We start from the raw sequence: 26,457 nt of genomic DNA on the forward strand, positions 1-26,457 counted from the left end.
AACGTGCGCTCGCTTTCTGACTGCAGCGTACACAGCAGTTCTGGGTGGAAGATCAGCTCTTTGTCGGCTACGTGGGCGCCAAAAAAGGTCGGGCCGTACACAAATGGTCGGGTCATTCTGTGCATCAAAGCTTGTTAATTCTTGGCCAAGAGGAAGCCTCCTGTGGGAATGCGTGCCCATTCGACCAGGGCTGCTGCAGCCACCACTGCCTTGGGGCGTGGCGGCCCCTTGCAGGACATTTGTCAGGCAGCTACGTGGGCCTCCCTGCACACGTTTACCAAACACTACTGCCTTGACAGTCATGTCTGGAGAGATGGCTTATTTGTCCGTTCTGTGCTCCGTGACTTTCTGGTGTAATCTCGTTCGCAAACCCACCACCGGGGTTGGTATTGCTGGGGTATCTATTCTAAGGTAAGGAATCACTAACGTGTATCTTTCAGATGCACAAGTTACTACTTGTGTAACGATATATCTGTAAGAGACATTAGTTAGTGCTAGATTCCTTACCGCCCCACCCATCCTCCTCGTTCTGTGAACTGATTACTAGGGTTAAGGTCATCCCCTTTTAGGGACCTAGTTTTATGCACCAATGGTCAGTATCTTGCATGGCTCTGCTTTCCTGGTGCGAAAAGTCGTGTATAGAACTGACGTCAGCATGCATGGGTGGTGCCTACGTACCCTCTGTGACGTCATATCGGCGCTGACGACGCCAGTGACTGACGCAGAGCTGCCGGACGCCAGTGACTGATTCGCAGGGGGTACTGCTAAGCAAAACTTTCCGGATCCAGTCTGACACATGGTGATATTCTAAGTTAAGGAATCTATCACTAATTAATGTCTCTTACAGATATATCGTTACGCAAGTAGTAACTTGTGCGTTAACATTTTAGTTTTCCCTGTCTGGGCATCTTTGATGGGCTGCTCTCAGAGCAGGGGAGGAGTGGATTGCACTTCATATATGAGCATGAGTGCTTGGCCTGCCTTCTCTAGCCTCCCAAAACAGTCATGACGCACATACCATGTTCTCCATGCAGGCTGCATTACAGCCTGCGTGGAGAACATGCCCACCTCTCCAGCCCCTGGCTGAGCACTGTGCTACTACACTGAGACAAATCAAAATGCAGCATTGGGATTGGCTGCAGGGAGCCTGGAAACCCTGGTGCTTCCTGCCTCCCTGAAGAAGCCATGAAGAGGACATAGGAGAGGCCGCGGCCAGCTGGGAGGTAAGTAATTTTTTATAACCTTATTGACCCCCTTCCCTCCACCCTGCTTCACTGCTGCTAATAGGTAGCAGCCGCCACTGGAGTCATCTCTCATTGCCAGTGTTAGACGTACAACTTATAGGCTTTGTGCTATTTGGCATAATAATGGCTGTAATATAGGTTTGTTTTGAGGTTCTGATTTGTGTTCATTATTCACTAGTCAGATTAAATGTTGCACTATTTCAGTACTGACTTTTTAACACTCGACTGAGTAAGGCACGCTTGTATGTGTGGTTGGCAGGTACAGTGCTCCTAAGTTCGCAACTTAGCAGTGATGCCCCTTCTTGGTTAAGAGGGGGAGCTGGTGCAATGGCCTGACATGGGTGCGCTAGCACCCATGCTGTGTTTGGTGGGCTCACCTTTAAAAAAAAAATTGGCGGGATAGTCAAACCCATTTCCAAAATCTATGTAATGGAATTCTTTATATTTTACAAATAAATATAATGAAACACATTTTTACAGTGCTAAAGAATTGTTCAAAGGCTCTTTGCCGTTCAAAGATAGCTGAACTCCTTGTTTCATGGGGCCATCTTCACATATGACCATGCTGATACAAGAAATCCATTTGTTGAGAAACCATATTAGAAAGGCAACTTACCTCAATAAGAAGGGGGGGGGGAGGGGGGAAACATATATATATATATATATATATATATATATATATATATATATCTATATATATATATATATATATATATATATATATATATATATATATATATATATATATATATATCCTTCCTACTGGCGGTCGCCAGTAGGTAGTTATAGTTAGGATTGTTTTCAATGCAAAGTCTCAAAATTCTATTTGGAATAACTTTGGCGCCGGTTGACGAATCTGCCTGAAAATTTCCTCAAATTTGCCTCGTCGAGCTCTGGTCCTTCCCTGAAAGTTTGGGGGGGGATTCGTCAAGCGGGGTCCGAGATAAAAGGGGGGTCCCAAAACGTGTTTCCCCCATGTTAATTTCCATAGGGCAGTCAAACTCACTTTTAGCCCGAACGGCTGAATGGATTTCCACCAAACTTGGCAAAATTGTAGGGACTGGTAGTCCGATGTGCCTTTGCTATGTCTCAAGATATGTGCTCCAGTGGATTTTGAGTAATTTAGGTTAAAAAAAATATATATATCTATAGCAGCTCCCCGGTACGCGCACCGGGGAGCGAACCGGGCACGCCACGCGACTTGCGCACGGAAAGCTGATTGGCTCTCGGTTGTCTGTAAACATTCGAAACAGTCCGGAGCGGCCGCCATCTTGTGCCTCGGTAGGATCGAGACACAAGAGGTGGCCAAAACAAAGGGGGAAATGACCATAAGGGGGCAGGGTAGACCCCCCCCCCCTCCATGACTCTCTAGGTGTGATGTGGGGGCTATAAAAGGGCCCCGCGGGGCAAACATTTTTTTTTTTTTGATTTTCGCGGAGGGGGCGCTCGGTACGCGCACCGGGGAGCTCACCGGAAAGCGCAAAAAAGAATGCCAGAGTTTAAAATTTTTAGCAATATTTTATAAATGGGAGGTTGTTCTGAAAAGAACTTTTTTTTAGTCTTTTTGTTTTATATATTTTTTTATTATTTTTCTGAACATTTTTTTGGGGGGGTATTTTTGAACAATTTTATATTTTTTTGTGTTTTTTAAGGGAACAAACAAAAAACAGGGAATTGGAAATGGCTCTACAGGAGCAAAAGAAAAGAATTACTGCTTCCTTTGCTTGCTGCATTGGTGGTTGTCCACAGCATTATTTATTAAGGTGACACTAAGTTCACCATAACATAACGTTTTGCCACAGAAAATGCAAACTATTTTTATGGTGCCAAATTTTTGTTGTATATTTGGCACCATTTGTCGTCCTTCAGGACCAGAAAGTGAGTTTTCAGTAGAGGAGGTGCTGGCCACAGGGGGTGGGTTGTTCTGAAGTTCCTGTACTTCAGCCTGGGCTAAGTTATTGGGATGCCACCTCTCCATGTGGCGGATCATGGTAAAATTACCAAATGAATATTTCATTTTGGGATTGCCCCTGGAGAGGACTTTGCCACAAATTAGACAGGTGACTTTGGGGGCGTTCACCTTTTTCTGGTCTGCAGATAATGAAAAGAATTGCCAAATAAAGTGCACTTTAACGTGCCTTTGCCTTGGTTCTTCAGGTAGGAAGCGCCTTGGTTGTTCCTCCTCCTCCTCTTCTTCCTCCTCCTCTTCTTCTCCTCCTCCAAGGAACTGTGGTGGTGGACCTTCTTTTCTTGGTGGTGGTGGTGGTGGTGGTGGAGGTGCACCAGCTGCAGCTACAAGTGATGCCATTGCACTGATCAAAAATAGCTCTTGCTCTCTCAATGAAGAAAGTTAGAATGAGGAAAAAAGGAGGGGGCTTTCATCATTTGGAGAAAAAAAATGATGAGAACCAATGAAAAGTGTTATTTTCAAGTCACATGACCCGATGCGCTTACGTTACGCGCTCCGGCGCGCTTACGTTACGCACACCGGGCCGCGCCGTGGAGCGCTTCCGGGTGCGTTTACGCAGCGCGTCGTAAGACACATCGCGCGGCAACGCGATACGTCACGCTTACGCGTCACGATGTTGTTTTCGATCGCGGCAATAGCGCTAACGGGGCGCTCACCGGGACACTCCACGAAATTGCGCTTACCGGTGCACTCCCCAGTGCGCGCTCCGGGAGCGCACCGGTGCAAAAACAAAAAAAGAATATTAAACATTAAAAAAAATGTATTACATACATACATAGAAAATATAGTATACATTATAAAGAAGAATATATATTACAGCCATAGATATTTGCTATTAAAAAAACATTGAAATTCACTGAAAAAAACAGGTTTAAGACCATATATAGTTAGAAATTAGCATTAACAAAACCTTAAAATTCACTGAAAAAACCATAGGTTTGAGACCATATATAGTTAAGAATTAGCATTTACAAAACCTTATTTTACTCATACAAAACCATTGAAATTCGCATATATAGTTAGTTGGACCACTCATATAGCTACTGATCAACAAATGCAACAGGTTATACAACAACAAACATAATGATACACACATTCAGACAGTTTAGTCACTAACCCTTGCATTCAGAAAGACACATTTAATCACTCACTCCTACAGTCAGTCACGGACCTACTTAATCTTTCATCCAGACACTTATACATCCACTCATTCTTCAATATGTAAAACATATTTAAACTTCACAGAAACATACGGTCACACCTGAAGTCATCTTGATTGGAATAAAGTGTTAACACTTAAAATATTTAATTTGCAAAGGAACAAAATGAGGGGGTTCATTTTGCCATAGAAATTATGATTAGTGCTGAAGAAAGAAAAATTAGGGCACATTTTGAGTGACTTCTCAAATCCTCTTATATTTCATTAAAAAAATTCTGATATGCTGTTTCCCAAGATGGCCACCAGAGACAAAAGAGCCCAAATGTAGCCCAAATATCAGCCAGATGTAGCCCAACTATAGCCCAATGACAGAATGTCCCAGAGTGTTCAAAAGAACAACTAGAACGCTAACAGTCTTACTTATGACAAAAGTATGGCACACCTGAAGTCATCTTGATTGGAATAAAGTGGTAACACTTAATACATTTAATTTGAAAAGGAACAAAATGAGGGGTTTCATTTTGCCATAGAAATGTTTTATTTATATATATATATATATATATATATATATATATATATATATATATATATATATATATATATATATATATATATATATATATATATATATATATATATATATATATATATATATATATACCATAGGTTTCACACCAGTTATAGTTAGGAATTAGCATTTAAAAAACCTTTGAAATTGACTGAAAAAACCATAGGTTTCACACCAGTTATAGTTAGGAATTAGCATTTAAAAAATCTATGAAATTCACTGAAAAAACCATAGGTTTCACACCAGTTATAGTCAGGAATTAGCATTTAAAAAATCTATGAAATTCACTGAAAAAACCATAGGTTTCACACCAGTTCTAGTTAGCTGGAAATTTTACTGACATAAAACCATTGAAATTCCCATGTTATAGTTAATTGGACTCACTTTAACTTGCGCGCCTGCAATGCACTGCTGATGACGTCACATATTACATCACTCATGACAAGGTCAGTGACATCACTCATGACATCACTGATGACACCATCCAGTGAATGTGTGTCTTTCTGAAAAATAAATGTTTTATATATGTATGTTCTTCGTAAGAAAAAATTGAATATTTTGCTCAAAAATAACACCTAATAACGATTATGGTGCATTCACGTACTTACATTTTACCGCAAGTAAGCCTTTGTTAATCATATAGGATGTGTCACTTTTAGTACAGGAAGTCATCTTTTCAAGATGGCTTCGCTACTCTTAAAAACAATGCATTTCATGTTCTGCAATAGAAGAGGTGGAATAATACACGTGATTGTAAACAGCATGGTGATGATGAGAAAAAAATTACTGCTCGAAAACACATTTGTATTTTTGAAAAATGACAAAAAGTTGTGACCCACATCATAATTGCCTGTAGCTAGACATAGAAAGAGTTGTACTGGCTGTATTGGTGCATGCAGGTTTTACACAGCTATGCACACATCAATGATCCAAACATAACCTGTTACACCTAATATTACAAAACATTCAGTAATATTCCCTGACATGCACAACTATTATTTGCTTTATCAGTTGACCAGCAGCTTTCAACGCTGACCTTCAGGTGCATTTCAAAGTTTTTAGGTCGAGCCTAGATGAAAGCAAAACCGAAGCTTTTGCTGTCTAGGGCTCAACAACATATGTTATCACTCTGGGGGGGATGTGGACAGCAGACTGACACGCGCTTCTCCTGACGGAGATTTTACCTCGTGGGCGCGCACGGCGCCGTGCCCCTCTCGTGCCTCATATTCCCGTGCGCAAACACTCACACAGCCACACTCACGCATGCGCACATACACAGCCACACGCATACACAGATACACACACCCCTTAAACAGACCCACGCGCACACAGACAGACACACGCACAGACACACACAGACACACGCGCGTACACTACCCCCCACACCCCCCCCCCCACTCACTGGGCTCTTTCGGCGTGTTCCGTGTCTCCTCCGCAGCGCTGGTCTTCACCCGGGCCTCCTCCTGGGACCCGGGACTTCAGATGTCGCACTCCGCTTTGGCGCCGGGGCTCGGAGAGCGCATGCGCGGGCAGCCCCCGCCCTCTCACTCAGCCCGGGCTGCTTTCTGTTTCTGTTCTGTGTTGCTGCTCCTCCGACCCCACCACGCAATGCAGAGAGCTTGTTTTTAAAACGGCTTTCCGTCCCGTTTCACGGCGCATACATTACATTATTTTCACCTGCATCTGACCTTTCAGTATAAAGACAAAGTAACGGATTTTATACGGGCAAATCCTATTTTTGCATGAATGTGCTCTCTGGGCAGGCAAAGTAACTCTGAGAAGAGCCATTATCTGAGCGGCGGAGACCAGTGCCAGCATCCCCCGTGTTTTCACTTTCTAGTGCTGAGCTATTATCTGAACTTCTCACCTCAGGTTTTCTCCTGAGGGACTACCGGGAGAAGCCACACAGCTCGCAACGGCACCTCAAAGCCCCCCTGGCGACCTCTGTAGAAAGGGCCTCTGTGCAGGGCCCGCCTTGGCCCACAGCGCAAGCTTCAAAGCTTCTCGGTGCGTGTTTGCAGACTGTAAACCGCTTCCGGCGCTGGGCGAACGCCTCTGAGGATGCGCCACACTGAAGCGGAGCGTTGTCTGGGTCTAAGGGCTGCATTGTAAAATGCAGAGGCTGAGACATTTGCATACTGGTGAGAGGCCTGCACACCCAAGAGGATGCCTGGGATTCACACAGCGTTGGACATCGCTTTGCTGTTAAATAGGTAGTTTTAGCAAGTGCTGCTAATGGTAAGAAATGGACGCCGTTGATGCTCTGGTGCGATAAACTTCTGCATAATGTTTATTTTGAGCAGTGCTATTCATGTATTTGTAGATGCTAGGACTGGGTTATTTATATGGTATAAATATGTCTCAGACTATTTTGCATAGAGTATTTGAAATGCAGTGAGTATTATTCTAATTAAAACATTCTCTGTTAGTAGTCTGTCACCTTTAAGATAAACAGTGGTAAAAGGTCAGTGCTTTATATTGTCTGGTTAGGTATTGTCTGGTAGTGAGTTCCTGCACTTCTTCAATTTGACCATGCCCTTAGTCACACTTCTGTGACGCCATTCTATTAATGAGAGAATACTTGTACTTCTCATTAGGTACTCTGACATACGAGTACCAGAACTTTGTCAACTTTTTTTTACCACATATGCATGAAGTTCCTTTACCACATATGCATGAAGTTGCGTTATCATATTTACCATGCGCAGAATGCCTTTATTTCATTTGAGGTATTTGGGATGGCGCATATTTCTCTGCAAGGCAAGCAGAAGTGCAATACCTAAAGCACCGGATCACTTCTTACATAAGTGCTGTGCACAGAGTGTGTGCAGGGAAATAGTAAATTAACCTCCTCATTACGTTGAACCACCCACTACCACACATTATAGGCCAGGTAACTCATCTACTACACCGGGGCTTGCAGGTATATATTTCCATAGCACCTTACATCGATCCATACTTTTATTACTATTCTTTGTCAAAAGGAGGGTACAATTTCCAACCACATTGTTAATATACAGAATTGTGGATGGAGAACGAATTACTGGGATGTTTTTCACAAACTGTTCTGTCTCTTGAGTTGTCTATATTGTCACTCAGAACCCCAAGGTGAAAAATATCCACAGTTTTAACCTAAGTATAATTTTATGTTATGTGTGGCCCTCAGAATCATATTCCCTGCTTTCAACTGCTACCCAAAGGCAGAGGATTAATATGGAACAATACATACCATGGTCTTTCCTCTCTGTCCCAAATGTAAAATGAAAATAAGTGGCCTCAAGTCACCCAACACACAGCCAGCCTAGGTGCCATTCCACAACCTCCCATCCCTGAACTGCGCCATCTGCCTTTCATCGGAGCAGAGAGCCAGTGTCCCTCTGATGAAAAAACTCGGAGGCTTCTTAGAGCAGACTGAAATTTAACAGTGGGTGAAAACTTTTATGACTACTTGTGTGACATCATACCAGTGATTCAATAGATTTAGAATCGAGTGTTCAATCAAGTGACTCGCAATGAGAGCCATACATAACATACAGAATTATAGATGGGTGACAGTGAATAACAAGGATGTTTTTAGGTCTCGCTGAGCCAACGCGCATGCGTTACTCTGCGAGAGTTAAGTAAGGGCTTTAAAAATGCCTGCCTTTTTCTTTCTGTAATGTGTAGTAGACGTTTGCAGTGGACTCGGACACCACGCTAATAATGCCACTTTGCGGTATGCACTCTCACAGAGCCACGTGATGGGGAGTTTACATTGGCTACAGTCTGGTCAATTTGATCCAGCATTTGAAACTGGTTGTCGAGTGGTATTTCACCATGATGATAAGGCCTTGAATGGCAGATGGAAGAGTTCTGAGGCAATGCACACCACTACCACGTCCACCACCACATCCACCACCACCACCGCGTCCACCACCACCACATACATCACCACCATGTCCACCACCGACACACCACATCCACCACCACTACTTCCACCACCACTACTTCCACCACCACTACGACTACGTCCACCACCACCACGTCCACCACCACACCCACCTCCCACCACCACCACGTCCACTACCACCACGTCCACCACCACTACCACCACCACGTCCACCACCACCATGTCCACCACCACGTCCACCACAAGGCCACTACAACGTCCACCACCACCACGTCTACCTCCACCACCACCACATCCACTAACACCACCAAGTCCACCACCAAGTCTACCACTACATCCACCGCCACCATGTCCACCACCACCCGATCCACCACCACTACATCCACCACATTCACCAACACCACGTCCACTGCCACCACGTCCACTGCCACCACGTCCACTGCCACCACGTCCACTGCCACCACGTCCACTGCCACCACGTCCACCGCCATCACGTCCACCGCCATCACGTCCACCGCCATCACGTCCACCACCATCACGTCCACCACCACCGCATCCACCACGTCCACCACTACCACCACATCTATCTATCTATCTATCTATCTATCTATCTATCTATCTATCTATCTATCTATCTATCTATCTATCTATCTATCGCCCTCACTCTATCCATCTATCGTCCTCACTCTATCTATCTATCTATCTATCTATCGCCCCCACTCTATCTATCGCCCCCACTCTATCTATCGCCCCCACTCTATCTATCGCCCCCACTCTATCTATCGCCCCTCACTCTATCTATCGCCCCTCACTCTATCTATCGCCCCTCACTCTATCTATCGCCCCTCACTCTATCTATCTATCACCCTCACTCTATCGCCCTCACTATATCTATCTATCTATCTCCCTCACTCTATCTATTGCCCTCACTCTATCTATTGCCCTCACTCTATCTATTGCCCTCACTCTATCTATTGCCCTCACTCTATCTATCTATCGCCCTAACTCTATCGCCTTCACTCTATCTATCTATCTATCTATCTATCTATCTATCTATCTATCGCCCTCTATCTATCTATCTATCGCCCTCTATCTATCGCCCTCTATCTATCTATCTATCTATCTATCTATCTATCTATCTATCTATCTATCTATCTATCTATCTATCTATCACCCTCACTCTATCTATCTATCTATCTATCTATCTATCTATCTATCTATCTATCTATCACCCTCACTCTATCGCCCTCACTATATCTATCTATCTATCGCCCTCACTCTATCGCCCTCACTATATCTATCTATCTATCGCCCTCTATCTATCTATCTATCGCCCTCTATCTATCTATCTATCGCCCTCTATCTATCTATCTATCGCCCTCTATCTATCTATCTATCGCCCTCTATCTATCTATCTATCGCCCTCACTCTATCTATCTATCGCCCTCACTCTATCTATCTATCTATCTATCTATCTAGCTATCTATTTATCTATCTCCCTCACTCTATCTATCGCTATCTGTCTATCTATCGCCCTGACTCTATCTATCTATCTATCACCCTCACTCTATCTCTCTATCGCCCTCACTCTATCTCTCTATCTAGCTATCTATCTATTGCCCTTACTCTATCGCCCTCCCTCTATCTATCTATCGCACTCACTCTATCTATCGCATCACCACAGCATCACTCAGCACCACCACAGCATCACTCAGGGGCACCACAACATCACTATGCGCTACCACAGCATCACTGAACGCCACAGCATCACTCGTCCCCACCACAACATCACTCAGCCCCACCACAGCATCAATCTGTGCAACCATTCAACAACAACTGTTTCAAATATGTTCTCTCAATGTTTCAAGCTTTATTACAAATGTCGCAAAAAGATGTTGATATTTTACTTCTGTTCTTGGATTTTCATCACAATAAAGTACACTGAACATAATCTTCACAAACGTTATTTACAAAAGTTTAAGTTATTGCCATTATAAATTACAATAGCTTTTATTTAAGTATTAATTATTAAAAAAAAAAAATCCATTGTTATTTGTAATATCAATACATCTAAGTCTCGTAAATACAACACATTTTGCATTACAAATGCTATAGGTGTCACATTTGGGAAAGTTAAAACTATTGGCATTGTAAATGGCAAAGCTATTAATTTCGCTATTTTGAAAACCAACACATAAATAAAAAATGTGTTATGACAATACCAATAGCTTAAACTTTCCTAATGCGAGACCTATTGCATTGCAAATGCTTGTTCATTATCCTTCTATACAACTTCTGATACAAATAACTTGTCTCTAACAAGAATATATGAGCAAAAATGTATGCAATTGCCACATTTTCACCTTCGATTACCTACTTTAAGAAGTGTATGGACCTGTTCATAAAAATAAAACCTACAAAAATGCTTTATTCCATTTCCTTTCACACCACACCAACCTTTTACAAAAGTGAGCCCTTTTGACATTGCCAATTCATGTTTCTAGTGGCTACAACTACTCTTCAGTAGACCATTCTTTGAAGCTCATTATAGGGAGTCTATCCCTTAAGAGCTCCCGGCTACGCCATCTTTGTTTTCTGACCGACTAATAGATTTTAATTGGGACTATTAGAATATAATATATTAGTAACTCTTGATATAATTAACAATGCTGTCCGTCTACTGCCTACAGCAGTTTTCCGTAACATTGTCTGATGGCTGGTGGAGACTGCTGCACCAGCCACCGGAGAGATTATCCAGAAATGGGCAGTGCCTCCTCCATTTGTGACCTCTAAAGGGTCACAGCTAAAGGTAGCCACAGGCGTTGCATGCTTAAGCCCTGAAGTACCCATGGCTGCACTCCAATCAGCCAGTCACCCCATCCTTTGTAAACTTGTCTGAGTTTAGAAAGGGTGGGGTGAAAGAGCAGACAACAGAGACTGAAACTGCAAATCTGTGGCTGCGCAAGTTTGAGGTTTGTTTCATCAGGCTCCAGTGCTGGAAGCAGAAAGGAGAAGGACCTGTACGGGAAGCAAGGGAAAGTAAAAAAGCTTTTAAATGGTGTGTGTGTATGCATGAGTGTGTGTATATGTGTGGGGGGTGTGTATGTTTGAACATGTGTGTGTGTGTGTGTGTGTAAGTAAAGTGAGTCAGTGAAGAAGTGAGTGGTAACACGTGATAGGAAGATTAAATGCTAATGAGAATGAACGAGTTATGAAGAATGACAGTGAATGTTAGTGTATGAGTCAGAGTGAGTCACAGTCTGGGTCTTGAGGAGTCTTTTCCCACATAAAGTACCTCCTCGATTCAGAATTCCCTCCCCATATTATCTTGTTAGGGGACTTTAATTGCAAAATCTCAAACTGTAGTTTAGAGCGATTTAGAAATAAGTATAAGGAGGACTCTCTACAGATACCCCAAGTCCTTTTCCCAGGTAATGTTAAGACCAATAAGAGAGGGAAAATATTACTGCAAGAATTGGTAGAGGTTGATAGCATCATAGTAAATGGAAGGCTCCCCTCGGATACTCCAGCAAATTTCACCCATAAGTCTAATACCAACGAGTCTATTCTTGATTATGTGGTTGTGGGAAGTTCCTCCTTTTTTCTCCTGAAAGATCTGTTGGTTTCCAACACAGTATTAAGCGACCACAAGGTACTGTCTATCTCCGTAAACATAAATCCCCCTCTGACGAATTTGTGGTCCATAGATAGTGAATTGGTAAATTTTGGAGACAACTCTGGGCGATGCTATTGGAACTTTAAAGCTATCAAAGGCCTAGTGAGTATTTTAGAGGTTGCGGTGGAGAATTTGATTCATTGGAAAGGTTCCGAATTATTATGTTTCAATGATTTTATGAAAGAGGTAATTTCCATTGCAAAAAAATCTCACCCTAAAGAAATGTTAAAAATAATTCCTTGCCGCCTTCGGCATCTTAATATTGAAATAAATAAACTAGTAAGGGAACAATACCTAACCTACTCCCTGGAAAGATACCACAAAATAACTCTTTTAAAAAGGAGGAGTAGGGTAAAGGCTAAATTGAAAAGAGAGAATGAGGATTCCTTATGGATTAATCTACGGGAAGCAGCACATAAGGGTCAAGCTAGAATATTTTGGTCACTGATTGGGGAGGGTTGTGGAGTAAGATCTAGACCACTGCCAATTTCAATTGAAGAACAAATTTGGGTTGCGTATATTGAGAGTTTATATGCGAGCAATGGATTGGTGTCTGATTTTGTTATTGCACATGTAGATAGTTCCCCATATGACCCTCCGACCGCAAAGGACATTGAACTGGCTATTAAAGGTTTGCGCTCCTCCGGAGCAATGGGTCCGGATGAACATCCGATCTCAGTTATAAAACAAAATAGTGAGATGTGTAGTAAAATCCTTTTTCCAGTTTTTAATTTCTGTTTTTCTCGAAAAACTGTTCTTCCCTCGTGGAGGGGAAGCATATTGATTCCCTTACATAAGAAGGGAGTCTGCGATGCTCCACATAATTCTCGTCAAATTGCCCTTTTGGATGCCATAGGCAAAGTTTTTACAAAATGTCTTCTTAATTCAATTAATGACTGGGTGTCCAAAGAAAAAATCTTGCCTTTTGAGCAGACTGGTTTTAGGCAAAAGCAAGGCACCATGGACAATTTGACGGCATTGCAAATCATAACAGAAAAATATATCAAGCTCCGAGGAGGGAGAGTCTATGGGGCTTTCATAGACTTCTCCACAGCATTTGATAAAGTAGACCGATCTCTGCTGTGGAGAAAATGATCAAATTTAGGTATGCCATCTACTCTCTTGGAGTTGATTCGAGCATTGCATACTGATACCTGGTGTAGAGTTTTGTTAGGTGGGGAAAGGGGACTCTCACGAATAATACCTACAGCCAATGGGTTAAAACAAGGCTGTTTATTGGCCCCTATATTATTTTCCCTCTATATAGCTGATCTCCCTCATTCTTTGTCCCTAAGTGAAGGAATTGCTCCTGTCTTGGGGGGGTAAACCGATTGTCTGTTTGATGTATGCAGACGATATATTAATTCTGGATCTAACACCTAAAGGATTAAATAACCGTCTGCACGCACTTCATGACTATGCGGAGGAACATTACTTGAAGATAAATATATAAAAAGCAAAGTTATGTGCATGACGGGAAGGAAAAAGTCGAAATTTGCCCGCTTTTGCTGGACTGTAGGTGGTCAGAGATTGGAAGTAGTAAAATCCTATGTCTTCCTTGGGAAAATTATAGATGGTAATTTAAGTGAAAAGGCTCATATGGCAAACAATACCCGGAAAGCAATCGTCCTGGGTAAAAGTCTTTTCTCTCTTTACAAAGCTACAGGTAGAAGACATTTTGCTATTTTACTAGAGGTTTTTCGTGCCAAAATCCCAGCATTATTGCCTTATGGCATTGAACTACTCAATATAAAAAATTGGGGCTTTTTAGACTCTACGGAAGGCAACTTTTGCTCTGTCTAACCACGGTTAATACAGCATGTTCAACAGCCGCTATTAGGCTGGAATTTGGCCTGCGTAGTAGTTGGGTTCAGGGCCTAGCTGGGATTGTGCGTTGGGTCTCTAGCCTTGCTAGGGAGGAACCGGGTACATTAAGACACCTCATTCAAATTGAGTTGTTAGGAACTTTTAAAGAACACTCGCTAATTGTAAAAAAAAATATAACTGCGATTGATCTTTTGCAACTTGGTGAATCGACCCTCTTTTCCCTATCTGCATATCAGCTGAAGTCCATCTTGAAGGTGGCTTCTTGGAATCTAAGCTTTTTAACGGATAGGGAAGCTTGTATTCTGAAGAAGGGTGCCTCTCCGATCATTGATGCTTGCCTAATGAAAAAAGCTCAGGCATACGTATCCTGGAATCTCCCTCATGGTGTACGGCGATTTCTGTTCTTACTGAGGCAGGATCTACTCCCCTTAAATAATCTATTGTCTAGATGGTATGGCTCCCCAGCGATGTGCAATCTCTGTAATAGTCCAATTCAGGATGTTACCCATGTGTTGCTTGTGTGCCCAGCCCTTCTTTCACGTAGGTGTAAGTGGCTGAGACCAATCTGTTTTCAATTAAGTATCCTCTCCGCCACTTCTTTTCGAGAGGCTATTTACAACCCTCCTAATGAAATGTTTTGTTATAAACTGTTTAACTTTTTTTTAAAGTTTCTTAGCAATATATTAGCCGGTCTGATATGTATATCTCTTTTGTATTTTATCGATGATTGTATGTAAATATATTTGTTTTATTAATCTATTATGTGGATCTCGTCAGAGTTCCAAAATCATAAATAAATAAACTTGAAACTTGAGGAGTCAGAACGATTGAGTGAGAATGACTGAAACTGATTGACTCGCCTAGTCTAGCTTAGTCTGACTCCGAGAGAGATATAATGAATGAAATTGAGAGCGAAAGAGCAAGATTGAGTGAGCAAGGGATATTGACTGAATCAGACTAAGTGGGACTTTGTGATTCAGTGAGTCATACTGGGTGAGAATGACTGGGAGTGACTAAGGGAGACTGAGTTAAAGTGAGATTGGGTGAGTCTGAATGAGTGAGACTAAGTACGAGTGAGTCAGAAAGAGATTGAATGGGACTGAGTGGCTCAAAGTAAGAACGAGTGGGTCAGATTAAGAATGAGTGAGACCTAGTGGGTCAGAGAGAATGAGTGAAACTGTGCCAGAATAAGTAAAAGTGAGTGCAAGTACAAATGAGAGTAGGCGAATAATATTGAGTGATAATGGGTTAGAGTGTAACAGCGACCCCACCAAGTAGAAGTTCTCGCACTCACTGGATTTCGAATCGAGGATTAAACCTCCCCACATTTAAAGGTCACCAGACGTCATTGCACTTGAAAATGACTTTATGTAAATGTGATGCCTGATCATGAGCAAGTATATTGCTTGTCTACATGTATGATTTTGAGCTAAAGTGAGCCTTAGATTTACAGCTAAATTAAACGATGTTTTGTCTTAATTCTATTTCAGATTCTTGATTGGACAGCACGAGAGAGACAAACATTTAACACAAGCCTTAACTCACCTGATCTTAGAATCAATGTCCTGCTGCTGCTGTTTGCGGTCTCCCTCGATTGCTATGTGCATGGTGCCTTCCCATTTTTGTGGAAAAAGCTGCTTAATATTCACACTCAAATACAAAGTTGTATTTTGTCGGATATAGGAGAATCGTCACTTTAAAACTATACAACTCATACTTGAAGTTGGGGCTAAGCTGTGCGTGTCGCCTCCGGAAGTCCTAACTTGTGTGTTTTTTACTTGGTGGAAATACTTTGACTTGTGTTTACCCACTTGGCAAGTGAAGAAGACCTGCTGTGCATGTCCACACAATTAAGAGATGTCCAGCCACATGAAAATGTGTCAGTCGGAGGGAATGTCAAGTTCAACGAATTTCTCGGCTTTGTTTATGATGAACATATATGTAAAAATGAAATGATCACACTTATCAGCATAGAGAAAAGTGTTTCCCTCTGTAGAGTTTTACTCTCCCCGCGATTGAGTGATTGAACAAAATGTTCCACTGCCATAACAAAACAAGACACATTTATAGAAGAATATATTTTGGATTTTGGCTGGTATTGAACACACTGATCAGGTGATCAGTAGACACGAATTTAAAATGAACAAAAATGTACATTTTTCATTTTACAAGAGGGGATGTTTGTGTGAGGTAACATGCGGTTGCCTCGATAGAATGTCTTTAAATATTTCATTAGGTGGGAATCAAAGCAATAATTTTAATCATATTAAAATAGATGTACATATGTATCCTTTTTTTAATAAGTGAGGGAGTGAATGAAGTGGGTGGCTGTATAGTTTTTTCACACTTTGTGATTTTTTGGGGATTTATTTTGAGTGAAACCTATTTTAGAAATAAATGCTCAGGTTGTCCCACAAAATTTAGGGATTTTGTTGTATTTGTACATATTTAGTCTCATGTTACGTATGTCTGTACTGTGGGATAACCTATTACATACACTCCTGTGTTTCACATAGTCCATGAGAATTGTTTTTAGATACGGTATGATGATATGGAAGATAGGCACCTTTTATAACATCCACAACCATCATGTGATATGCAGAGGAAATCTATTCAACCCCTCTTTTTGCCCTTGGCTTAGAATGTGTCTATGAAGTGGACACTTCTTTGAAGAAAATTGGCAGCGTGGCCAGTATTTGCTTTATCTTCTACTCCTTCAGTACCATGGTTGTAGCGAGATGTTTAGCTTCACATTTAGCTCCACATTCGGGAAAGTGCTGCGTGACGCTAATGAGAATATCATTGCGTTATTTACACAGTGGAGGCTATTCCGAGGGGATGCAGTAAGAATGCTTTGGACGCACATACTTAACAAGTCCAGGTTTGTTTAGTGAGCGCAGTCAATAGTGAATCTATTGATAATTTGTCATCTCCATTCTGTGTGCTGGTAAACCCACAAAGTATCCTTGCTTTTATGGTGATTTTGGGTCCTCTGCGGAGATCACCCTGCCTTTTTACGAAGCAGAATCACAGTGAAATGTTAAGTATTTCCAGTCATGTCAATTAAAAAATTAACCTCCTGACACACACTACAACAGCGTCTGCTCAGATGACCATTTCCGGCTTTACCTTATATGCGCTGCTGTTGGAGACAACCATTTGTGCATTTGCTGAACACTTTCCCGCTAGATTTTCTTCCTGCACTTTAGGCTTAAAATGAGCAGTAATTAACGAGTTATGAACTCATTTGTGTACTGACGACATGGAAGCCATGAAATCCTAATGTGGTGGCCATGACGCATAGTCTGGCAACTTCTTTACATTGCAAGCTGTCGAAGATAGTTAGGTGCCTATGCTTTAGTCGTGTGTTTTGCAGAGTATAGTGCAGTGGAATACAATAAGGCTGCAATTCATTGGGCAGAGCATAATGTCTTAACTATTGACTGAAGTAGACATCTTTATAAGTTTTGAGAATTTAATACTTAAAACTGCTTCGAAAAATGGTATTGGTGTCGAGTACATCCCACACTAGAAAATGCCAAAAAATGAAGAATAAAGCAAGTATTGGTCACATCTCTCAGCACACAGTTTTTATACTTGCATATCAAGCACAAGGGCTTTGTCACCCTAAACAGAAAATCGGGGCACAATATATTCTTCCGCAAAAACATCTGGTAATATTATAAACATGGTATTGCAAAGAGATTGCTTTGAATCTCCCACACAGTATGCATTTCACAGTAATCGAGACATAAAAATCTATTTTAAAGAAATGAAAACACCAGCACACGTATGTATGCTTTTTATGATACATTTTATGAAAGTATAAATAATATATAATTGCTAACCAAAGGGTAGTATCCTGGTGAGATGCTGTCATGTACAACGTGCCAATTATTGTTGTAGCCTGAAGAATTCATAAGAGAGGAGATGTTGTAGGCCACTTTCAGTGGCTTAGCTGGCCGCCTCTAATGAGTAACACATTGCTTGAATGGAAGCCCTTTAGTTTTACACGTGATGCAATGAATGTGCAGCAAAAATCAGCTATATTGGCCTTTTTATGCATCATGTGTTATTTCAGGATTTAAGGTTACATTAGAGAGATTTTACAATTGTCCTTTTTGATTCCATTAGCTCACCTCAGTAACATTGTCCCATTATACAAGTGTTGTGTATTACTTGTTTCCATGATTGTTTCCATATGTAAGAGAGAAGTGTATGCCTAGCACAATATAATTACTACTATAGACTGCCATTTACAATGTTGACACTGACATGGGTGCCATGCCCGCAGTTCAGTTCTTTCAGATCCATATAATGTCATGATGTGCTGTCCATCTCTTAAGGTGAGTGTTTCCTACCAACATTACTTTTGATGTTGAACATGCTCATGAAGAGACACCTCACCAAAGGAATCGGGAGTGTGAATTAATACATTTTCGAGAGGTAGCCCTCTAGGCTAGAATAGACGACCAGTGTATCACCGCATAAGTCTTTATTCCCAACATATAAAACCTTTTGATCAGTTGTACTTCGTGCACTAATTGACTACAAATTCATTTGTGTGATATGTTACCAGCCATCAGAGCGCATATTATTTAACAAGGAGCCACATTCCACAGCACTGCCTCCAAGAAGTATGACATTTTCATCTTAATTGCTACACATCGAATGCTTCTTTTGGAAGAACTTTTATTTATTCATTAAGTAGACATTCTGTAGGAACCCAAATAGATATTAAAAAACAAAGAAGTGAGGATAGCTAAACGGTGATTAATGTGTAACCTTCCAAAATATTTGCAAATTTGAATAAGAGGTGTCTGTGCAATGCAGATCTTCACAAATAGTTTTACTGTTCATAGGAAGTGTTCTTCAGCCTTGTGGTGGCGGATGCAAATCCACTATTGGTCACTGAGCCAGTTTGCATGCCTTGGAGTAAGCAGTAGTAATTTACACTTTCAGACATTATTTAGATTTGTACAATATCTTAAAACCATATGGGTTTGCTTGTAAATGGCCAGTCGTAACCAAGTGCTGCTCTGAATCCCTTTGAAAAATAACTTTTCTGGTTTTCCTGCTTTTAAGAGCCTTATTACGAGTGCCATGGCAATTGGGAACATACACAAGTGTATGTTTTCAGGTTTAGGCTAGAAATAGTGTAGATTACAACCCTCCTGAATAGTGACACACTTGTGGCACTACCCATGTAAATTTGTTAGGAAAATAGCAGGTGAAATGTGTGGGGGTAACGTGGTCATAAACAGACAAAACCCATAGTAATCGGGTGACCAGTTCTGAAGCTAGGTGTTATGACTCGTTCCCCAACTTGGTAGCAACCAGGTATAGTGACCCAGGCAACTACAACACTGAAGCAATCAGTATTTTTCTGAGATATACTTCCATGTCAAAATATCCCAGACACTTGTAATGTATCCCTAAGTATTTTATGTACTTAGTGGAACATGCTAGCAACTTGGGGACAATAACAGCCAGGGTTGTTTTTTTGTGGCCATTGTACTAATATGAACTTCAAAGGGATGCTATAATTAAAGCAATGGCTCTTGGACTTCAAAGGAAAACCAGAAGCCTTTTATGTCTGATGCTGTAATGTGATTTAGCTTAACAGAATGTTAACAGCACAATAAAAATACTCTATTATTTGAGGGACAAATTACTCAGTTATTTGTTTGCACTTCCAGGCCTCCCCATCGTCACAGTTGAATATATATCATGAACATTATATCCTTCAAGTTAGATACTCTCATTCTTTTTACTGCAGTAGAGGGTGTCTACATCCTGGGTCGCCTCTTTCTCTTTACTCTGGCACTCTGTGGTCTGTAAGATGGAGGTTGTGAGGCTCAACAGAGCAGATTGGAATGTTTCACAGGTTACTAAACACTTTGACCATAAATGAATGAATGCTGTATTTCCCCAGTAACCCTAGGAGACCTGGCCAGTGCCTTGTTTTGACCTTGGATTTCTCTGGCCTAATCCTGTGATAGATGTCTGTGAACTCCAATTGCCAGCGTCCTCACTGATCACATTTTGCTCAGGCATTGATGATGAAAAACACCTTTATCTGCTGTACATGTCTTACACTGTTTACATTCCAGAAAAAAAACAAAGGGAATTGAGACTTGCTTTTAATAGAACGTGTACAGTAGTAACATGTGGTATTTTCATATCCCCTTTCTATAACCAAGAAGTGAATATTGTAGCCACAGCCAAATGATTTTTAAATTACTGTCCCTTTTCTAGTCCTAATGTGAATACCTGTGACTAAATGAGAAATCCAACCTTTATAAGGAGCTACAGAATGTTAGAGGGTACACCTGTGTATGTGGAAAGATGCTCATCGGTATGAGCATGTATGGACACAGCAGTATTTGTGTGATGTTTGAATGCCAACATGTGTCAATTACGTCTGGACAATGCAATGATGAAAATTGTATAGCAACTTATTTACCACTGAACCTGTCTTATATATCACTGAACAAATCATTTCAAAGTAAAACCTGTTTAATAACCTAATGTTTAATCTGCTTTGTTAGAGTGAAAAATGTAACATGGGCCAATGAATACAATTAGAATAAAATGATAATTATTGTTTACATGACAGATGTAGTTATTTGACCATTTCAAATTAAAATTTCTAATGTATAAATGCCTGATTGCCGAAGGGAAGAAATCATTCCATTTGTATTTTATCTAGAATAAAATGTTATTACAATTTACTTGTAACATTTCACTTCTATTTTACTTCAATCCAGGAAGCTCTTTTAACTGCACGCTATATGAATAAAATGTTTTTAGAATTTGAATGGCCTGTACAAGCATTGTTTTTTCATTTAGCAGTTTTAATCTAAAAGCAAGTCCGTCTCGGCTCTGGTCACACAGCGCTAGCCATGCTACCGGATTGGATTGGTAAGACTTGCTGCAGCGCGATTGGACAACCTATTCAAGTAAGAGGTTAAAAGTGTTAAACTCAGCAGGTATAGTTAAGAATCTAAAGGAAGGAAGAGTAAACTGAGTGAGACAATGTCCAGTGGTCTCTCAAGGTAATAATAAGGAGGGGGCAGTGCTCAGTAACTATCGTCCTATTTTGCAACTTCCCTATCCAATACAAATCTTGGAAAAATATATGGGCAAAAAACTTTCTTGTTACCTGAAAGAGAAAAATATCCTGGAAATAGAGTAGACAGGCTTTGGTCCTGCCCACGGTATGGAAACTTTATTAATCATGGGGATGGATGTCCTCAAGATGATGGTTGACAGGGGTCTGATATTATTGGATTTATCAACCGTGTTTTACACCATCAACCATCAGTTACTGCTAACAAGGCTAAAAGATAAAGGAGTGGCCAGGACTCTGTTAAAATGTATATAATCCTACCTCTCAAAAAGAACTCTGGCAATCTCACTATCCCCTTATTTATCAGAATTTAAAAATGTTAAACATGCAGTGCGTCAGGGCTCGACACTCAGCCCTATTCTTTTTAATGTTTACCTACGCCCCCTGCTGAGAATAATTTAATCACACAGCATAGTTTTGTTAATTATGCTGTTTATACACAGCTGATCTTCTCGCTAGATAGCGATAGACATACAACATTCGATGCCTTTCATAACTTTCTGAAAGATGTAGAAGATAGGGGTGGCGGGAATTTGCGTAATCACGTTACGCAAATCTCAGCGAAACGGTAAAAAATCTCAGCGAGCACGCTAAAATTTCGCGAACACGCAGAATTGCTTGTTTGCGATGCTTTTTTACTGTTCGCAATCGCTGTTTGCGTGCTCGGAGGAAAATGTCTTGTGAACACGCATTTTGAGAACGTGAACAAGCAAATAATTTCGCAAAGTCGCGGAACGCAGAATTTTGGGCAATTTCGAGTTCTCCGCGGAACATGAAATTACCCAAATTCTGCAAGCAGAACGTAATTTACCGCCCAGGCCTAGTAGAAGGATGGGTGAACAGCAACTCCCTAAAATGTAATAGTGATAGAACTGAGTTTCTATGCTCTATGCTGTACGCTCTCAAAAGATTTGGTGCAACTCCCAAACAATTTTCGGTCTTGGGCCAATACAGATGACCTAGAAACTTGGGAGTTTATTTTGATGATAATCTCTCAATAAAAACATGTAACCAGAAAAACTTTCACATGCTTTGGATTACTTCGGAACTTGCGGAACATTGTTCCACTGCTGCCACAATACCCGACCCAAAGAACAACCTTATGGTCAAGTTACAACTATAATACTCAGCTAAACAATAGCTAAACGTCAGTTTTGTTGGGTACTCAGTGTCACATAAAATCCTGCAGCATTACAAACAAACTAATATACATAAGTGATAAAAACTAGTTTATTTATAAAAAAAAAATTCTTTACAGTACATAATTTCAATATTTCATAATCATACAACAAAATTACAATAAAAACCAAAAGTCGACGCGGCGTTTCGGTGTCTTTTATGAATAGGTACACCTTCTACATCCCGCATACCATCACTCCGCAATTTTTATAACGCTGGACTATTACTCCGCAAAGACATCATTTATAAAACTTTTACAACGCATATGACTTTATCACGCATGCCATTATAACTCAAATGCATGTGTGATAGTCATATACATTGTAAAAGTACATTATTAAAACATCAAATATATGTTTGTATATATGTGTATTTATATATATATATGTATATATATACATATTTTTAAAATTTATTTAAAACATTTATTCTTTTAAATTGCATTATTTATATTGTTTTTATTTATTATTTTATTTTATTACCCTTTGCACCCTAAAAATAATCCCACCCTGCTCCCTTTGAATACCCCTCCACACCATAATCGTAACCCACCCTTACTCCTTAAAATACCCCAACACCCTTAAACACTAACCCATCTTAACCCTATAAATATACCCTGTACCCCAAACCTATCCCTAAACCCACCCCTGTACCCCAAACCTAACCCCGAACCCTATAAATACCCCTGTACCTCAAAACCCAAACCCACCCCTAAACCCTAAAAATACCCCTGTACCCCAAAACCCAAACCGAGCCCTGAACCCTAAAAATACCCCTGCACCCCAAAACTCAAACCTACCCCTGAACACTAAAATACCCCTGTACCCCAAAACCCCAACCTAGCTCTGAACCCTTAAAATACCCCTGTACCCCAAAACCCAAACCTACCCCTAAACCCTACAAATACCCCTGTACTCCAAAACCCAAACCTAGCCCTGAATCCTAAAAATAACCCTGTACCCCAAAACCCAAATCTACCCCTGAACCCTAAAATACCCCTGTACCCCAAAACCCAAACCTAGCCCTGAACCCTAAAAATACCCCTGTACCACAAACTTAGCCCTGAACCCTTAAAATAACCCTGTACCCCAAAACCCAAACCTACCCCTGAACCCTAAAAATACCCCTGTAACCCAAAACCCATACCTATCCCTAAACCTTAAAACTACCCCTGTACCACCAAACCCAAAACTATCTGAACCCTTAAAATACTCAAACACCCCAAAACATATACCTCAGTACCCCAAAATATATACCCCTATACCCATACTTACCTTATCCAAACATAAAAAACTATGCTTTTACCATTCATGCATTTACAACGAATTTTGTTGTAAATGTGTGCGTGGTAAAAGCATATAAAATGTAATGCCATGCTTTCTAATGGCATTGCGGAGTCATGGTACTTTCGTAATGAAAGTATGCAGAGTGATGGCATGCGGAAAGAAAGTTGCGGAATAATGGGTGGTTACCCTCCCCCGGTAAGTACATTGGTGGCACGGCGGCTCACATCTCCAGCAACATACTCATATTTTTTCACCACCCATCTGAAAAATGCACAGGTCTCTCTCATTGATGGCCAGCACCGACATGCACTTTTAGACACCCCTCCCGCCACAAGTTCTAGAATTGCGAACTTTAGAGCTGGGGAGCTACGTTTGAATCTCTGCATCAGCTTAACATCCTGTGATTCCAGGCAAATTGCTTTGTCTCCCCGTGCCTACCACAAATGAATGCGTTCTTCTGTAATGTAAATTGTGCTCATGCCATGTTGTCGAGTTTCCTCTATATAATATTGCAAGGAAAAATAAAGTAGGGAAACTCGAGTTCACACACTACTGAACGCACACTCTTAAGTGCATCAACAGTGCACTGTGAATCTGAGCGTTTCACAGGTCTGTCACAGATAAGAAATGCTATCAAAACGAAATCCTACAAAACAATATACTACTGGCCGGCAGCAATTCATACCCGGACAACGTCGGGAGGGGCTGCTAGTATATATATATAGATATATATCTATATATATATATCTATATATATATATCTATATATATATATCATATATATATATATATATATATATCGAGAGAAAGAGAGAGAGGCACAGTTTAGGATTATTGCTTAGAATTAAGTGGGTACAGATGCAAAAAGGATTGTTTACAAGGAAGGTACTATTTGAAATGGGATTTCTGGTTGGCTAGGGCTTGCGCCTAAGCCAGGCAGAAACCACCACTCTAGTCAGGGCAAGGGAATTGCATGCTGAAGATAACCTCTGCTCACCCCCTTGGTAGCTTGGCACGAGCAGTCAGGCTTATCCCAGAGGCAATTTGTAAACGCTTTGCTCAACACACACACACACACACACACAAGCAACACACTAGGCACACTACAAAAGAAACTCCACAAAAGGTTATATAAGAAATAGCCTTTGTATTATCTAATACACATTAGAATCATAATCACACAAATACACTGCGCCAACTGGTACTAGGCAATATTCACAGGGGATTATATACATGACCAGGCCCATCGGACCACTGTCAGAACCATCACAAGTAGTAAAAATAAAACACGACTAGTAACTACTGGCGAAACACTGTACTCAGCATAAGCACTGGTAACATAACTGCATCTTGTCTGCATCACATTAGGCATAAAACACAATATGCATAAATCACAATTAGGAGGGCACCTTAGTGACACTCCCTAGGTGCATACATCACTTTCCTTTAGGGTCTTGCACCCTCCTGATACACACAGGTACCAAACCTGACCCCACACCAACTGGCCTTCCTTGGGCTCAAAATGCCCTCTGTCCAAAATGTCAGGGCTTGCAATTGCAATTATAGGGCCTCCCAAGTAGCCCTCTGGCTGCCAAAAGCAGCAACACCACGGTGCGCAATGCGCTGGAGGTGGGGGAGTGTATCTCACTCCTTCCTTGTCACCAAAAAGAAATGACCCTGGCAGTGCAGCTGAGGTAAAATTAGGCTTGGCACCACAGTGCCTTGAGAGCCCCACTCCCGGACTCTTACAACAAAATTGCCCCCTTGTTGCAGCTGCCTGCGCGCTCGCGTTGCAGCTGTGCCGATCCACCAAGCACTTGGCGCTAACAGTGCCTTATGGAGCCCCTTTCAATGGGGCCCTTTAGGTGCCGCTCTCGGCACCACAATGCGGCTAAGCAGAAAATTAATCCTGGCCCTAACTGTGCCCTGAGAGCCCCGAGGGCCCCGTTCACTGGCTCCGGCTGGGGCACCCCCCCGGCAACAGTACTGCTGCACCACCAGCCACACTCTCCGGGGCAGGCCAGCGCCTGCTCCAGGCACCGACAATGTGCCTCGGTAGGTGTCCCCTCCCCCTTCCTCTACGCCTCTGATCTCTGTGGCCTCCACCCCGGACTTCGATATGGAGCCCGCAAGGCTCTGGTCCCCTCTTGGAAGGTTCACTGCTGCGGGGTAGGCTCCAGCCCACGGTCAGGCTTCCGACGCCTGTCTTCTGGCCCTGGCATGGACCATCCTGATGTGGAGCGCAGTTTCCTTCCGCTTTCGGGCCTCTAGGCCCCGCCCATAACCAGGCAATCTTTGCCTGTCTTCCTGGCCGGCCGTGCGTCTCCTCTCCGGCCCAAAAGTGCGGGGTAAGCTCCTGCCTATAAATGCATGCAATTGCGGATTGGGCTCCCGCTGTAAAAGGACACAAATGCAGGGTGGGTTCTCGCTGTAAAAGGACACATGCGGTTGGGCTCCCGCTTCCTCTCGAAATGCGTGGGAATCCCCACATCGAAATCTCCTCCGGAGACTTCGCATCCCAGCACTGC

At 41.7% G+C, this 26,457-nt stretch overlaps 1 protein-coding gene across 1 annotated transcript in view; it reads left to right on the forward strand.

Moving 5' to 3' along the window:
• LOC147679550 (uncharacterized) overlaps positions 1–21,066 on the forward strand; it is a 430,526-nt gene extending 409,460 nt beyond the window's left edge. The window contains exon 10 of the mRNA XM_086942459.1: positions 15,823–21,066. The gene's annotated coding sequence lies outside the window, so the exon portion shown is untranslated. The remainder of the gene's footprint in view (positions 1–15,822) is intronic.
• The last annotated feature ends 5,391 nt before the right edge of the window (positions 21,067–26,457 follow it).

This window comes from Lissotriton vulgaris, chromosome 11 (assembly GCF_964263255.1).
Source record: "Lissotriton vulgaris chromosome 11, aLisVul1.2, whole genome shotgun sequence".
NCBI classification, from domain to species: Eukaryota; Metazoa; Chordata; class Amphibia; order Caudata; family Salamandridae; genus Lissotriton; species Lissotriton vulgaris.